This window comes from Erpetoichthys calabaricus, chromosome 10 (assembly GCF_900747795.2).
Source record: "Erpetoichthys calabaricus chromosome 10, fErpCal1.3, whole genome shotgun sequence".
NCBI lineage: Eukaryota > Metazoa > Chordata > Cladistia > Polypteriformes > Polypteridae > Erpetoichthys > Erpetoichthys calabaricus.
The window spans coordinates 112,346,459-112,363,996 of NC_041403.2; the positions used below are offsets into that span (position 1 = coordinate 112,346,459).

At 41.3% G+C, this 17,538-nt stretch overlaps 1 protein-coding gene across 5 annotated transcripts in view; it reads right to left on the reverse strand.

The window, feature by feature from the left end:
* Positions 1 to 17,538, reverse strand: part of stau1 (staufen double-stranded RNA binding protein 1) — an 814,059-nt gene that overhangs the window by 671,698 nt on the left and 124,823 nt on the right. Inside the window, exon 17 of one of the 5 annotated variants that reach the window (XR_003717528.2) lies at positions 10,408 to 10,446. The exons of 3 other annotated variants lie outside the window; for them this stretch is intronic. The gene's annotated coding sequence lies outside the window, so the exon portion shown is untranslated. Of the gene's footprint in view, positions 1 to 10,407; positions 10,447 to 11,267; positions 11,287 to 17,538 lie in introns of those variants that run through there. One more of the 5 variants, XM_051932846.1, reaches the window with a different exon arrangement.

A 17,538-nucleotide genomic window follows, 5' to 3' on the forward strand; every position in this document is an offset into this window, starting at 1 on the left:
ATTGCTTTTTTGAGTTAGTATAATACTTGATTTTACAGTTTTCTGTTTGGAAATATTAACTATATGCCACAATTGCCAGAAACCTGAAATGAACAAACTGTAGCACATAGGAACTTATTTTAAGCCACTTCCAAAAACTGTTCGATCATCCCGGGTAGGATTAGAGCTGCTATTTACAAACTGTTTGGTTTTACCTGGGATGACAGTTCAAGCTGTACAACATCTAAAGACAGAATCCATTCAGGCAGGTGCAAGATCTGCAACATGCCCTCCTCCTGCTGCCCCATCAAAATGGGTTCCCCACTAAGCAAAGTTCCATAAAAAGTTTGCTGTTCAGCAAGTGGAAGAAAATAACAATGGCAGTGAGTAACCACAGAGCAATATAAACTTTCACCCACTTAACCTGAGCCATCAAAATCTCGGTACTCCAATACTCACACCAGAAGTGTGACGTCTGAACAGTGTGTGTGTGATATAGGTGTGCATGTGAGCATGTATTATAATCAGTGACTAGGATGGTAATAAAACGGGAGTTTTGTCTTTCCTTATACAGTATAAAACAGTCAAAAAGAGTGAAAGAGACACAGCGCCATGTTTACTCACTGGCAGACACAAATGCCAGCAAGGCAGGCTAAAAAATAAGAAGAGGAGATACAAAACGCTAGAAACAAAAATGACTGAAAAAAAAAATTAAATAAATAACGTTTTTTTTTTGACACAGTTACTCATGAAATTGTTACATTGCTGATATTTCAATATTATTATTGTTAGAAAATATACCAGGTTTTAGACTCCGTATTGAAATCATTTGCATATATACGTGTATAAATGTTTTCATTTCCAAATATCTCATATTACTTGTGTGAGAAAATATGCTAAGTTTTGGGCTCTGTCTATATGGCGCTGATATTCTTTAATGTGTTTTTGAGAACATTTCTCGCCAAGAAAGAGCACCACAGATGCGATGTTTGCTCTGAGGATGTTGATGGAGAAGTTTAGAGAAGGCCAGAAGGAGTTGCATTGCGTCTTTGTGGACCTGGAGAAAGCATATGACAGGGTGCCTCGAGAGGAGCTGTGGTATTGAATGAGGAAGTCGGGAGTGGCAGAGAAGTACGTAAGAGTTGTACAGGATATATACGAGGGAAGTGTGACAGTGGTGAGGTCTGCGGTAGGAGCAACGGATGCATTCAACGTGGAGATGGGATTACATCAGGGATTGGCTCTGAGCCCTTTCTTATTTGTAATGGTGATGGACAGGTTGACAGACGAGATTAGACAGGAGTCCCCGTGGACTATGATGTTTGCTGATGACATTGTGATCTGTAGCGATAGTAGGGAGCAGGTTGAGGAAACCCTGGAGAGGTGGAGATATGCTCTAGAGAGGAGAGGAATGAAGGTCAGTAGGAACAAGATAGAATACATGTGTGTGAATAAGAGGGAGGTCAGTGGAATGGTGAGGATGCAGGGAGGAGAGTTGGTGAAGGTGTATGAGTTTAAATACTTGGGATCAACAGAACAGAGTAATGGGGATTGTGGAAGAGAGGTGGAAAAGAGAGTGCAGGCAGTGTGGAATGGGTGGAGAAGAGTGTCAGGAGTGATGTGTGACAGATGGATATCAGCAAGAGTGAAAGGGAAGGTCTACAGGACGGTAGTGAGACCAGCTATGTTATATGGGTTGGAGACGGTGGCACTGACCAGAAAGCAGGAGACAGAGCTGGAGGTAGCAGAGTTAAAGGTGCTAAGATTTGCATTGGGTGTGACGAGGATGGATAGGATTAGAAATGAGTACATTAGAGGGTCAGCTCAAGTTGGATGGTTGGGAAACAAAGTCAGAGAGGTGAGATTGTGTTGGTTTGGACATGTGCAGAGGAGAGATGCTGGGTATATTGGGAGAAGGATGCTAAGGATAGAGCTGCCAGGGAAGAGGAAAAGAGGAAGGGCTAAGCGAAGGTTTATGGAAGTGGTGAAAGAGGACATGCAGGTGATGGGAGTAACAGAACAAGATGCAGAGGACAGAAAGATATGGAAGAAGATGATCCGCTGTGGCAACCCCTAATGGGAGCAGCCCGAAAGAAGAAGAAGAATGTATTTTTGAGAACATATTGAGAAGTACTGAATATCGTAATTTGTGTCAAAATATTCACATTACCAATTTAAGTTCATATCACCTGGCCCAAGTGTAAGATTTGAAAAGAAGTCAACAGCAGTGCAAACGGAGTGGAGTAGAGCATCTTTACCACGCACACAGCTTCTCCATACTGACTGTCAGTCAGCTTATACGAGGTGAGACACAAAAATAAACAGACTGGGCTTGGGGCTTTCCTGTAAAACCGTCTGGAGGTTGGCCAGACATGAATCATAGAACTATATCTCCTCTTACACACCCTCTCAAACCGCCGACTGGCTAGGTATATCCTGTGAATAGCCCAGTCAGTGTCACTAAAGCATGAATTTTGCTACTGTTGAGCTTGGACACACGTGTTTGGCCCTTTTTCACTTCCAAAGTTCTGTGTGTGTCAGGTGGTAGTAAGAGGAACACAAATCAGTGGGAAACAACTCCCATCTCTCCCCACAATCCAGTAGCTCGTTGTACATGCTCAGGATATGTGACTCGTAGTAATAAGCTGAGTTTATTCAGTTTGGTGAATGCATCGGTAAGATATCTCAGACATGCTATTCACCCTGGACCTTGAAAAAGTGTAGCAAGGACAGCATTGTCTCTGGAACCAGACTCCTCAAATCAAGGGTGATTTCTTTTCTACTTACCAGAGTGGCTGCTGTGCAGGAAAGGCCCCGAGCAGATTTAGAGATACCTGTAAGCCTCTGGCTTGGTGCTTTACATCTAAAGTTTGTGCCAGGGAATTAGTGGATGGCCTTAATGTTAATTTAAGATCCGGTCTAACAAAACCTGCCAAACCTATCCACCTAACTTCTCCAAATAACATTAAGTTGAGTTTTAAGGGCCACTAAAGTTCTACTCTCTACCAAACTACTCAGAGATGTATTAATCTGGTCCAAAGCTCCTCATGTGAAGAAAAACTTTCTAATGTCATGTCATTTTGTAACTGGCTTAACCCAGACTGGAGTGCCTAAGACTACCCCAGCTATTAAAGGGCACAAGGCAGAAGAAATAAACCCTGGACAGCCCTTGTTGCTTCCTTACAGAATTTCAGCATATAACTAAAACACCATTTGAATTCATGCTGACAAACATTCCTGTTCTAGCGATGTGATGCTCAATCTTTTAATTAATAACTCCTTCCATTAATTTACCTGTGAGGCACATTAAGCTTACTGGGCTATAGTTATGTGGATTTACCCAATCTCCTTTTGTATATGACAGGATGACATTTGCTATTTTGTAGTCATTAGGAAATTTCCCCTGTGCACAGTGACTTTTGAAAAATAGGATTCTAGGATATGTACTTACCAACCTCCATAAGTACTATAGGATAATTGTTAGCTGGTCCTGATGATTGTTTTGATTTCAGTCTATTTCATCTACAATTTCTAAATCACAAAGTACCTCCTTAGCATTTCCTGTTACTGCTGGGATGTTAACCACTTCTTCATATTTGAAAACTACAAAAAAAAATGCAAGTTTACAGTCTGTATGTTTTAATTCCCTTTTCCTATTCCTGAGACAAGTCACCTCCTCCTTGTGACTGTTATTTCACTACTACAATACTGAAAGAATGTCTTAGGGTCAGCTTTACGCTCTCCTGCAGTATTTCTCTCTAAATACCTTTTAGATTCCTTAGTATACTTTTCAGTGGTTACTCGTACACCCTATGATTAGAACTGGAGTTATTAGTCTTATATTACTTACACAGCTGGGTTTTTTTCCCTTTACAGCTTCTTTTTTATCCCCTTATTTACCCACCGTAGAGTTTACCTTCATTTCTGACTGCTTACACAGTTTGTAATGAACTTGCCCTGCATCATAAGCAAAATGTTTTTAAACATGTTCCACTGCTACTTGTCTGTTTCTTCATTTAAAAGCTTATCCCAGTTTATCGCGTTCAGACTTTGCCATATCTGTTCAAAATTTTCCCCAATAAAGTTAATTTTCTAATTTTTCCTTCTGTGCTCTACCAAAATACTGTGAAATGCATTATACTATGGTTACCTGACCCTAATGATTCAATCACCTTTATACTCTGAATTTTATTCTGGTTATTATAAAAAAAAAATTAAATCTGGACAAGTTTCACCTCTCATTGGTGTTAAAAAAATAAATAATAATAATCATTGATTATCTCAAAAATCTACAGCTCTTGTACTTCACTCTTTGGAAGGTTAGCCCATTTAATATTTGAATAACAAACATCCCCTTGACTATAATAACTCCCTCTTCACTAGTCTTTTTATTATTATAAAAAAGATGGACATTAAACGTACTACCTGCTTTGTAACACATTGTTAAAATAAGGAATCTATCCATAATGCTTTCTAGTTGAATCCAGATGTCTTCACTGTGATGTGGGTCATCATCCAATTGAAGAAGACGTGTATTTAAATTATGTTTTACATAAATGGCAACCTCCTTTTCTGTTTGCTTACCCTTCCATTTATGTTATACTCATCTCTGTTATTTAGTCAGGTTTCTGTTATTCGGCTACATACAACTCCAAATCACGTTTTTTTTTTTTTTTTTTTAATTTTCCTGACATGTACCAAATACCAAAAAGTTAGAGTAAGCAAATTTTTTACTGAATTACTTATTTTGCTTTCATACTTTAACTTTGGGCTAGAAATTAAGTTACTACAGTAATCCCTCCTCTATCGTGGGGGTTGCGTTCCAGAGAGAGAGTGAGAGAGACAGAGAAAAACAAACAATCAAAAATCAATACGTCCCGTTCAAGCTTTTAAGTATGCGAAGCACCGTGCGGGAAGCATGTCGCTTGACAAAGCAGCTGCACAGAAGGGAGCAACGTGAAGGTAATCTTTCAGCATTTTTAGACGAGCGTCCGTATCGTCTAGGGGTGTGAACAGCCCCCCTGCTCACAACCCCTCCGTCAGGAGCAGAGAATGTCAGAGCAAGAGAGAGAGAAAAGTAAACAATCAAAAATCAATACGTGCTGTTTGATCTTTTAAGTATGCGAAGCACCGTGCGGGAAGCATATCGCTTGACAAAGCAGCCACATGTAAGCCCAGCAAGGATGGCAGCAATGTGAAGGTAATCTTTCAGAGTTTTTTGAGGAGCGGCCATATCCTCTAGGGGTGCGAACAGCCCCCGTGCTCACAATATATTTGAGGAGTTTTATTTAATACGTAATACGCGCTCTGGTTGGGTAGCTTCTCAGCCATCTGCCAATAGCGTCCCTTGTATGAAATCAACTGGGCAAACCAACTGAGGAAGCATGTACCAGAAATTAAAAGACCAATTGTCCGCAGAAATCCGCGAACCAGCAAAAAACCTGCGATATATATTTAAATATGCTTACATATAAAATCCGCGATAGAGTGAAGCCGCGAAAGTTGAAGCGCGATATAGCGAGGGATTACTGTATACATAATTGTTATTATACTAGTGTTTATCCCCTCATGTGAACTCCATGCCCAGGGTCTCCAAGTTTAAACAATCCTCGACTAATTACTCATATGCCTCTTGAATACATTGGTGCCCCTATGGTTCAAATGTAACCTGTCATGGCAGAAAAGGTTTCATCTATTCTAGAAGGACTTCCAATGCTCCATAAACCTATGCCCTTCTATCCTCCAGCAAGATCTGAGTCGTGTGGTAAACCTTCTAATCTCCTCAGTCTTGCCTGTACTGATATGTGGCACAGGCAGAACTTCACAGATGGCTACCTTGTCAGTTTTGCAGCTCAGCTTGGCACCTAACTCTTTAAATCTGAATTGCAGAATTGACAGCTTGCCCTTATACTTATGACACTTGGTCTAACATGGAAAGTGACTACTGGATCTACCCCAGCTCTTGCACAAGAGCTTATCTGGTAGGTCTTTTGTAAACTTGTTAATTACATTTACTTCTAAACTTGTTACATTGCACCAAGCCTGCACTCTATAAAGACTGCTATGCAAAAAAACATGGAATTGAATTGATTCTGAGGTGTCATGTGATCTGAGGCAATGTGTACTGGACAAGAGGTAAGAGGAGGTAATGATCTGTCAACTGAGCACTTCTTAATGCTAAGCTGGTTTAGCTGGACAGAGTATCTACTGGACAGACCTGCAAAACTCAGACAGTGAAAGTGTGGTAGAACAACTAACGGATGCTTCTTCTCTGTTCTCTTGCCTCTGAATTAGCCTTGAGTCATTGAATGTATAGTTGAAGCTTAGGGCTGTGTTTATGTTGACACCAGCTTCAGCATTGCCATTAATTTGACTAGTAAATTTGTTTTTAATTAGGAAGAGCTCAGAACATTTTCCTTGCCTCTTTGCAGCACTCCACACTGCCCTGCCTTTTCCATTTCTCTGTAACTTGCCCCTGTCAAAGCTATTCCTACTGCATCAGCTGCTGACTTCTATACTTGCACGCCCATATTTCTGGTATAGAATGAAGCACTCTCACTTTAAGCAAACTTACACATGACTGCAAATATTTGTCTTTGGTAAGGGAGAGAGTCCAAATTGAAGCTGCAGAACTGGTGGCTTGACTACCATAAGGGGTTTCTGCATGATTTTCACGGCTGGGTGCTTTTCTTGACATCAACCCTCTCCATTTATCCAGGGCTGGGACCGGCTCCAAAATGGAGGCTGGGTTGCTTAACTACCACCAACCACCATGTAAATAAATGTTAGAGAAGAATTTTAAAAAGAATTTACTAGTTGGTTTAAATGCACCACCATAGCTGTTGGTGATATTAAACACAACTCTGATTCGGTGTCATTTTAACTCAAGTTCTGCTCTTACCCTAACGTCAATTGTATGTTCAATGGCTATAGCAATTTTTCACATAAATAACAAAGTTACACTGTGATTTGTTTACACTTTCTGTAAGCAGAATATAGATACTGAAGTAATGGAAAACAATTAAAATGCATGAATAATAAATGTAATTTTTACTGTCATATTTGATTGACATTTGCAATGCATACAGAACATCTGAAATATAAGTTTGATGTCTGTTATTTAGAAGAGCACAAAAGCACACATTTTAAACAAAAAGATACATTTTACATTACTCAATCTCTAAATGTAGAAACAATTACATTCCAATTAAACAGATCAATGTTTTATAAAATAATTTGTTTGCATGCTTGCTGTTGACATAAAATATGGGTGTACAGCTTGTCTCCCTCAAAATTCAAGACTTTGACAGTCAAGACATGAACAAACAGACTTGTCTAGGAATTTAAGGGTTATGTCTCTGCTATTTATGGATAATATTTTACTCTTGGCCCCATCAGACTGCGATTTCAGGCATGCACTAAAGTGGTCTGCAGCCGAGTACGATTCATTTGGGAAGAGAAATAGCACCTACGAGTCATATGTTATAATTTTTTGCAGGCTTGTATCCTTCATGTAAACAAGCATCGAGTTGATCATGACAATAACTAATGCAATAGTGGTGGTGAAGATCACCCCAACATTTAGACAAAGCTTTACTTTTTTGTCTACAGCCCCATTCTCACTTGCGGTTGTAACCTCTGGACAGTGACTGAAAGAATGACACTGAGTACAACTGCCTGGAACGAAGTCCCTGCATAGAGTTCACGGAATCACTCTGTGATACGGTGAGGACCTTGGAGTAGAACATCTGGTTCTCTGGATGTCAAGAGAAGCCATTTAAGATGGTTTGGGCATGTAAGCTCTGTTGGGCTCACTGGGAAAAGCTCCAGAGGAAGAACCAAGACATACCTTGGGCAATTATACTGCTCAGTTCGCCTGGCAGTGCTTGGGAAATCCTCAGGAATTGCTGAAAAAAAGTTGTTGAGGACAGGGTGACCTGGTCTGTCCAGATTGGCTTATGGCCACTACGACCCTCATCAGGAAAAAGCAACATCAAAAAACAACTGTAAAAATAAATGTAAAAGGCAAGGTGGTCTATAATCAAGTCAAGTCAATTTATATTTGTGTAGTGCTCTAAACTGAGTACAAACTCACACTGCTATAACAAACTCATAGTTAAAATTCAGTGGGGAAAATAAGTATTGAACGCAACAACGTTTTTCACAGTGAATATATTTCTATTTGACATGAAATTTTCACCAGACATTGGTAACAAACCAAGTAATCCACACATACAAAAAAAGTCAAAACAAATAAGTCCATAAATTAAGTTATGTGTAATAAAGTGGAATGACACAGGGAAAAAGTATGTGTGGATTACTGACATCTGGTGAAAATTTCATGTCAATAGCTGCATTAGAAATATCTCTCTATTATAATAAAAAAAATCCTGGGATGAGACGTGACTTTTTCAGAGAGATTCTTTCACGTCCCGCGAGACGAGACTTTGTGCCAAGGGATTTAACCACGTCCAGGGCCGGAAACAACAGACAAAGAGTAGATGACAAAGTAGAACATCGTAAAGAATTCAGAATTGGCGCGATATACATGCAGAGCAGGTCTGAGATAATGAAAGTACTAAAATTCAAGTCTCAAAAAAATGATAGTAAAGATCGCATTAGCGCAAACAAACGGAAAGTATTACTCGGTGAAATAACGGAACAGCAAAAAGAGATCAAATATATTGTTCAGATTTAAACTTTAAGTCGGAGATTTGTAGATTGTCTAATTCGTGCTGCCATCAGGGAAAAGTAATGTTTCTACCCAACGAAGAGAAGTATCCGCAAGAATTAAAAGATTTGTTTTTCGGTGAAAGTGAAATCCACATACGCGAGTGGCAGAGATGTGAAGTGGCTGGCTCGTAGTGCTAGGCCTTGGGGGGGCGGGCAGTTGGCAAGAAGCCCCCTAGTATTACTGAAAAAATTGTTGATGCGTCAATACTTTTTTTCCCTGCTGTATATATATTACAAATTACACAATTTACCTGATATACACAAAAAAATACAGATTAAGACAAACATAAAATAAAACAAATTATACTGATTAATATAAATAGATCCTAACATCATAAGTCCATTAAAATCATATTTCACATATGACCAGATGACAATGGAGAGCAAAACAAACTCTAGTGAGCAGCTTTCCTGGAGAAAAAAAAAAAACCTCTGGGGAGTCTAAGGTCAGATATTAAAAAAAAAAAAAAGAATCAGACAAAATCAGACACTGCACAATTCTAGACTCTCAGGCCATGTGACTGCCAAACATCTTCTGACCATTCTACTCTATGATATAAGCCTGACACTGTAAACAGCCTCACACATTTTCATCAGTTTCTGAAAACAACCTCTGAATATTCACTTCAAGCTGCTTAGTAACAGACAGTATGGAAGCATGTCAGCCCTGCCTGATGAAATTGTATGAATCAGTGACAAAATGCATGCCAGAGAATCAGTTTTCCTTATGAAAACTGTTGCTTTCACGTTCCATAAATTCAGCAGATATCTTATATGACCAGAAATTAAACACTTATAAGGCTTGCATTTTTCTTAGACCAGGTCAAAAATACAACAAGCAGATCTCTGTTATGCAGGCAACATTTTATGTCTTGTCTTGATTGGTAGCATACTGTATATCAGGCTGCTTAGTGCTAAATGGAAACTTTACACTCAATGGCAGGGGGCATTCAGGTTTGGTCCCAGGGAGTCATAGTGGCTGCATGTTTTGTGCTCCCATCAAATTGCTTAATTAGAAGCTAATCCTTTCCAATAATGGAACTCATTGTTTAATTTTACTGTGTGCGAGTGCTTTCATTCTGCCACATCACATTCTTATGCTGCAGATTTTTATTTTCAGAAAATATCACCCAAATGGTTCATTCAAGTAATTCTCAGTGTTTCACTTTTTAGTCTTACATTTCTTTCAAAATGTTTGATTACAATACATATGAATAAACACAAGTATAGTGAAGGTGGAACCAAATTAGATTGCGAGCTGCTGGTTCCTTTGTCATTTGTGTTAACTGGATGCAGTCTAAAAATAAATGAAGCAATTAAAAGCAGTGAACTTATACAAAATGAAGCAATTAACAGTTCAGAATCTTAAGAAGTTAGTTAACTGACAGGAAGCACAAAAATGTTGCTTCAGCAATAGTTGCATCAGCTGAAATTACTAAAAAACTGGAGCAAAGTCCAGCAACCTCTGCGGCTCAAACTTTAGCACTCCTGCTCTGTGCCATATCAACAGAATAAGGACTGCATATTCAAGTGCATTAAAGTGCAGTCATGCATATTTTCTGCCGTTTACATTTTTAATTCAAATGTTAAGTGGAAAAAAATGACTTCTTCTAATAGCACAAGATTAAAAAATAATGACAAATGTCAGTGCTTAAGATATTGTCATTGATATTGGGGAAACAAAATAATTCTTACCATTTAATGTGGAGACTCCCAGCATGCTTTCCAATGAATCTGAAATGTCAAAGGTTTAAATTCAGCAAGTCGGAAGCACGAGATACTAATTTCTTTCCACTACGCTTCCCAAGGGAAAATAATGCTTCTAAAAGCCAAGTGAAAAATTTTTGTTTCATTTTTTGGAAATATATTAAATTGAGCCAGCAAATGACGATGACAAAACATCTTTAAAAATTGTTGTGTTGTTAAAATGTGAAACTAACTACACATTCCAGTTATTCATTATAACATTCTACAACTTTAATGAAAAAAGTATGTTTTAAAAATATACACAGTGCTGGAACAGCACAAAGCAACGATACTTTAAAACAAAGCTTATTCATTATGTCGTGCTGTGCCTTGCTGCTACACATGATTTTATGGAGCCATACTGTCCATATACAGTAGTTATTTTTTATCATAGTCTATAAAACGATCTATTTGTTATTCTTTCTGGAGTGTTTAATATTCCGTAAGGTTTTTTAATACAGTAGAATCTTATCTTTGTCACAATTTTTTGGTTTTGGTTTCAAAGGTGGAAATTGTCAACATTCTAGAAAAAAGATCGGGAGTCTTTGAAATGTAGTTGAGTAGACAGACATAGTCAGTAATCAGAAAGTGAACTAATAACCAAGACATTAAAACCAAAGCAAAGCACACAATTTTAGTTGTGAATATTCAGAATACTGTGTCAAAAACCAAAGATTAAATCAGCAAAAAGAGCAGAAGGTAGAACGTTTGCCATTGTCCCCAATCTTTTGACCACCAGAGATTGCTTGCCACTGCTCTTTATACCTTCGATCCATTGCTGTCACATGCTGCACTTCACAATTCTGTTTGACCCTACCTCACAATGTCCTAGAAATGATAAACAAATGAAAAAACAATGTCACCCTTCAAAGAAACTAAATATTACAATAAATCTACCATTTTCAATATGTCAAGATAAAAAAACGAAAAATAATGACAGAAATAGACTCCGGGGAATAAAAACCCTTATGGAGTAATAAACACTCCAGTAAGAATAACGATGTGCTCGAAAAGTTAAAGACAAACTTCACTCTGTACCATTATAAACATTCATTCATTACAAAGTTCCCTTTATTTCAAATATATAACATTTTGATTAAAATATACAGGATAAAAATACTTTACACTTTGGTGTGGCTTTGATTTCTTGGCTAACCTTGGACCTCAAACTACTCTATGGCCAAAGCTTTTTTCAACAACAGTTGTCCTTACCTATAATTTTCAAGGCTACATTTAATGGGGCTCAGTGGCAAGCGCCTGGTGGCCGGGCTTGCACCCATGGGGCTCGGCCGGGCACAGCCCGAAGAGGCAATGTGGGTCCCTCTTCCCATGGGCTCACCACCTATGGGAGGGGCCAAGGAGGTCAGGTGCAGTGTGAGTTGGGTGGTGGCCGAAGGTGGGGACCTTGGCGGTCCGACCCTTGGCTACAGAAGCTGGCTCTTGGGACATGGAATGTCACCTCTCTGAAGGGGAAGGAGCCTGAGCTTGTGCGTGAGGTTGAGAGGTTCCGGCTAGATATAGTCGGGCTCACCTCAACGTACAGCTTGGACTCTGGAACCAATCTCCTTGAGAGGGGCTGGACTCTCTACCACTCTGGAGTTGCCCCCGGTGAGAGGCACCGAGCGGGTGTGTGTATACTTATTGCCCACCGACTTGGAGCCTGTACATTGGGGTTTACCCCGGTGGACGAGAGGGTAGCCTCCCTACGCCTTCGGGTGGGGGGATGGGTCCTAACTGTTGTTTGTGCGTATGCACCGAACAGCAGTTCAGAGTACCCACCCTTTTTGGAGTCCCTGGAGGGGGTGCTAGAGGGCATACCTTCTGGGGACTCCCTCGTACTGCTGGGAGACTTCAATGCTCACGTGGGCAATGACAGTGAGACCTGGAAGGGCGTGATTGGGAGGAATGGCCCCCCTGATCTGAACCCGAGTGGTGTTTTGTTATTGGACTTCTGTACTCGTCATGGATTGTCCATAACAAACACCATGTTCAAGCATAGTGGTGTTCATATGTGCACTTGGCACCAGGACACCCTAGGCCTCAGTTCGATGATCGACTTTGTGGTCGCGTTGTTGGACACTCGGGTGAAGAGAGGGGCGGAGCTGTCAACTGATCACCTCCTGATGGTAAGTTGGCTTCGATGGTGGGGGAGGATGCCAGTCAGGCCTGGTAGGCCCAAACGTGTTGTGAGGGTCTGCTGGGAATGTCTGGCAGAGTCCCCTGTCAGAAGCAGCTTCAACTCCCACCTCCGGCAGAACTTCGACCATGTCCTGAGGGAGGTGGGGGACATTGAGTCCGAATGGGCCATGTTCCGTGCCTCTATTGTTGAGGCGGCTGACTGGAGCTGTGGCCATAAGGTGGTTGGTGCCTATCGTGGCGGCAATCACCGAACCCATTGGTGGACACTGGCCGTGAGGGATACTGTCAAGCTGAAGAAGGAGTCCTACTGGTCCTTTTTGTCCTGTGGGACTCTGGAGGCAGCTAATAGGTACCAGTAGGCCAAGCGGAATGCGGCTTCGGTGGTTGCTGAGGCAAAAACTCGGGCATAGGAGGAGTTTGGGGAGGCCATGGAGAACGACTTTCAGATGGCTTCGAGGAGATTCTGGTCCACCGTTCGGCGTCTCATGAGGGGGAAGCAGTGTAGTGTCAACACCGTATATGGGTGGGGATGGTGCGCTGCTGACCTCGACTCGGGACGTTGTGGGTCGGTGGGGGGAGTACTTCGAAGACCTCCTCAATCCCACTAACATGCTTTCCAATGAGGAAGCAGAGCCTGGGGACTCGGAGGTGGACTCCCCCATCTCTGGGACTGAGGTCACCGAGGTGGTCAGAAAACTCCTTGGTGGCAGGGCCCCGAGGGTGGATGAGATACGCCTGGAATTCCTCAAGGCTCTGGATGTTGTAGGGCTGTCTTGGTTGACACGTCTCTGCAACATCGCATGGACATCAGGGACAGTGCCTCTGGATTGGCAGACCGGGGTGGTGGTCCCCCTCTTTAAGAAGGGGGACTGGAGGGTGTGTTCCAACTACAGAGGGATCACACTCCTCAGCCTCCCTGGAAAAGTCTATTCGGGGGTTCTGGAGAGGAGGGTCCGTCGGATAGTCGAATCTCGGATTCAGGAGGAACATTGTGGTTTTCGTCCTGGTCACGGAACAGTGGACCAGCTCTACACCCTTAGAGTCCTGGAGGGTGCATGGGAGTTCGCCCAACCAGTCTACATGTGTTTTGTGGACTTGGAAAAGGCGTTCGACCATGTCCCTCGGGGAATCCTGTGGGGGGTGCTCCGGGAGTATGAGGTACCGGACCCCCTGATAAGGGCTGTTCGGTCCCTGTACAACCGGTGTCAGAGCTTGGTCCGCATTGCCGGCAGTAAGTCGGACCCGTTTACAGTGAGAGTTGGACTCCACCAGGGCTGCCCTTTGTCACCGATTCTGTTCATAACTTTTATGGACAGAATTTCTAGGCGCAGCCAGGGTGTTGAGGGGGTCCGGTTTGGTGGACTCAGGATTGGGTCACTGCTTTTTGCAGATGATGTTCTCCTGTTTGCTTCATCTGGCCGTGATCTTCAGCTCTCTCTGGATCGGTTTGCAGCTGAGTGTGAAGCGGCTGGGATGGGAATCAGCACCTCCAAATCCGAGACCATGGTCATAAGCTATGGGTAGTGACCGAAAGAACGAGATCGCGAATACAAGCGGCTGAAATGAGTTTCCTCCGTAGGGTGTCTGGGCTCTCCCTTAAAGATAGGGTGAGAAGGTCAGTCATCCGGGAGGGGCTCAGAGTAGAGCCGCTGCTCCTCCGCATCGAGAGGAGTCAGATGAGGTGGCTCGGGCATCTGATCAGGATGCCTCCTGGACGCCTCCCTGGTGAGGTGTTCCGGGCACGTCCAACTGGGAGGAGGCCCCAGGGAAGACTCAGGACACGCTGGAGGGACTACGTCTCCCGGCTGGCCTGGGAACGCCTCGGGATTCTCCCGGAAGAGCTAGAAGAAGTGGCCAGGGAGAGGGAAGTCTGGGCATCTCTGCTCAAGCTGCTGCCCCCGCGACCTCGGATAAGCGGAAGAGGATGGATGGATGGATTTAATGACGTTTTAATAGCAGTCTGAACTTTCTCGGTGAGTGAGTTCCCTGCCACATTCACCTTCACAATCTCCCTTCAATGAAAAGTTACAGAGGTTTCATTTTCTAGCCATAGTTGCCATTATTTTTTTTTACATGTCACAGAAAGCATGGTGTAGTTCTAAAAGTTTCATTAAGGTTAAAACAATATGAAAGCAATGCCCCTTATTCGATCAAGTGCTGTTACCTGTTTGGCAACTAACCATATTATGAATGTTTGTTTTGTTTACTGATAATTGCAGTTACAAATCTAAAAGTAAAAACCTCCCACACCCTTTGACATGGTGCACATCAGGACCATTATAATCACCAAAGATGAGGTTGTTGGGTGGGGTTAACCATTCAGCACTCTGGCTGGTACTGAAGATGTATGCGAGAAACCCTGAATGTAGTAGTGATGCTGGAAATTAAGAATCAAGACCACATACTTGCAATCTGCAATTTATTTTTATTCGGTATACAGTGGTTTAATGTAGTCTCATGATAGCAAAGCAAAATAAAGATATATTATCAATTACTAATGGAATTCTTATAATAATGGCTTGAAACTTCAGGATGACCCATTTCAACGTCTTTCTATGAAAGGAAATATGACTATTTAACACACACTACTCATTCCTTCTGCACGGCATCCCACCAATAACAAAAAATGATTTTTCAGTCTGAGTCTGATTTTCTAGAAAATAATACCATTAAGCTTATGTATTTGCTTTTGAAACATACTATTTTGCTTTAAGCAATTCACAAATCGAACAATAACAGAACTCTGTAGTTTTACACAGCCTCACAACTGTATCTTTCTTATTATTTAATACTAATGTTCGCACATTACGGAGACTATACATGTTATGTATAAATGTATGGATTCTACTGTTGATCCGATGGAGGAGCAGTCAAACAGGCTCAGTGTCAGAATGTGTCCTTATGTGAGAATGACGGCTGGTCCGTGAACCACAGCATTTTTTGCAGATACTGCAGGGAAAAATCTCAGCAGATGCTGTGCCTCGCATACGTCTCTCCCTTCTTGCCTAGATTATGTTGGCTCTTTTCCTTTCAAAGGTCTCAACACAATGAAGCACTCCTGTCTCCAGACAGATCTTGTAAAACCCTGTGTAGTGGGAAATGGCACCATGCTACACTTTGGGTGGGCACTTGTAGTTCATGGACCGAACGTATCGACAGTGACAGCAGAGAGACACACACATTTACAAAAGTTAATTGCATATGCTTCAAACAAAAAGAAGCAAAATTTAAATTGCCAAATTAAAGTAATGTAGTGTTATTAAATAAGATCCAGTCCTACTGGCACACACACAGAGCAAAAAATAATAAAGACAACAAGCAGAAAATATTTACAAAAATACAGTCTATTCCCTTCCTTCTGTACCAACCAAAAATCAGGAAAGGAAAGAAAAAGAAAAATAATTATAAACTCTTACTCAAAAATACTGTTTACACAAAAGGAAATGTATCCTCCTTCCCAAAGGCAATAAACAAGGAGAAAAAAAAACTACAAAAAAAAACTAATGTACTTCCTCCTTCTCACTTTTTATTGATTAGGGAAAATAAAAATCAAAAAGCTATTTAGAATAAAGGATAACACTCACTCACCACTCCACCTTCACTATTCGTGTTGGTCTGAAGGTTAGCCAGATACTCAACCTGGTCAAAAGGCGACCTCTAGTGTCCAAGTTTTTCTTTTTTTTTCTTTTTATTGATGTTAATTAGAAACAAATAGCATTCCATACAGTCAAGTCAAAATTTAACAAAACAAAATTCGACCCCCACCCATGAGAAAGAGACAGGACCCAGCAACTGAAACTACTCTATAAAAGGAGCAAGGAAATAAGGGTATCGTTTTCCGCAATATAAATGCCTATTCTAAAATGTTATTGATTAGATTCAGTCATATGTTAAAAACGTTTTGGATAGATCCTCTAAGTGAGAATCTGATTTTTTGCAATTTCAAATAGTATAGAACATCGCTTACTCACTGACTTGAGCATGGTGGGGTGGGATTCTTCCCAAGTTTTATTGTATATCATTGGGGACCAGGGTGCCCGCTTACGCACTCTTGTCCTCTATCATTTACCGTGGCATCAGCCAGTACGTGATCCCAAAGGCAAAACCCTTCTTAATATATATATATATATATATATATATATATATATATATATATATATATAATTCACGGCATTCGTAGTCTGTGTCACAATCTGATTGTATGGGTGGTTACCTACCAGGTAACGCTTGTGGTTGGTCAGCAATCTGCTAACATCCGCCACGGTGCCCTCAGTTTGTGAGGAGCAGATCATAGAATGGTTGAAATAGTTTAGGTAACCACCCATACAATCAGATTGTGACACAGACTACGAATACCGTGAATGTAATTACCCCGATCTACATGCTGTCAAATAAACGAACCACACGCCATGGCGCAATGTTAGGGGCATCGCCTCTGGCGCTGACGTCCGAGGTTCGATTCCCGAGAGGGAGTGCAGTGGAGTGTGTACACCTGATGAGCCCAGAATGAGGGTGAAACACGTGTCGTGTACTCTTTGCATTTATTTGACAGTAAACTATACGCCATTCCGTGTCAGTTTTTCTTGGTGCTTATTAAACGTGTTCTGCGATTTTTGTGATGGGTGATCATAAAGAACAGCGAGTCTGTGTTAAATTTTGTTTTCTCTTAGGGAAGACAGCAACTGAAACTGTAGTAATGCTTGAAGCTGCTTTTAAAGAGGAAGCTTTAAGTAAAACACAGGTCTATGAGCAGTTTTCGTGGTTCAAACAAGGGGAAATGTCACTTGTTCCATATGACTTTTTCTTATTCCGGCATATGAAAAAATAACTCAAAGGAAAGCATTTTTGTACTGTGGAGGAAGTCAAAGAAAAATTGCTACAGGCATTGGACAATGTTCCTCTTCAGAAATTCCAAAAATGTTTCCACCAGTGAGAAAAACA